The sequence below is a fragment of the Penaeus monodon genome, chromosome 22, assembly GCF_015228065.2.
Source record: "Penaeus monodon isolate SGIC_2016 chromosome 22, NSTDA_Pmon_1, whole genome shotgun sequence".
NCBI classification, from domain to species: Eukaryota; Metazoa; Arthropoda; class Malacostraca; order Decapoda; family Penaeidae; genus Penaeus; species Penaeus monodon.
In genome coordinates, this window is record NC_051407.1 from 2,154,343 (window position 1) to 2,154,813 (window position 471).

The window sequence follows — 471 nt, forward strand, 5'->3', positions numbered from 1 at the left end:
AGTGACTCGTCTATCTTTCCTATTGCGTCCGATGATTATTCAAACTCATCGAAACATTAAGAGACTGAATTGGTGGGAAATTTAGGGTTTTCATTCGGATAACGTTTTGAACCTTTGGAATTCGGATCATTATTCATGGTTTGGATACCCGATTTGAAGACGGCATGGACAAACGTGAATTTTAAAGAACAATTAAAAAAAAAAAAAATCTGAAAGGTTTTGGTAATGTAACGAGGTCGAGATGACTGGCTGTTTGCATACATGTGTACCGTTATCTTGTGTTAGTGATACTGTTCGTTTTCGGAACTGCTTCACGTAGGTGGTGAACGAAATTTTCGGGACAACAGTTGAGCAAATTTCACAACAGTATTTTACTACATCTGTCCCGTCTGCGCTTCGCCAGACACGCAATGCGGATTGAGCGAAGGGAGTTATGTATCCTTGGCAAGTATCTGATGGCTTTAACGATAG

At 39.9% G+C, this 471-nt stretch overlaps 1 protein-coding gene across 1 annotated transcript in view; it reads left to right on the plus strand.

Annotated features, from left to right (window-relative positions):
- LOC119586819 (serine proteinase stubble-like) overlaps window positions 1-471 on the plus strand; it is a gene marked incomplete at its 5' end in the record, with an annotated part of 16,039 nt that overhangs the window by 7,373 nt on the left and 8,195 nt on the right.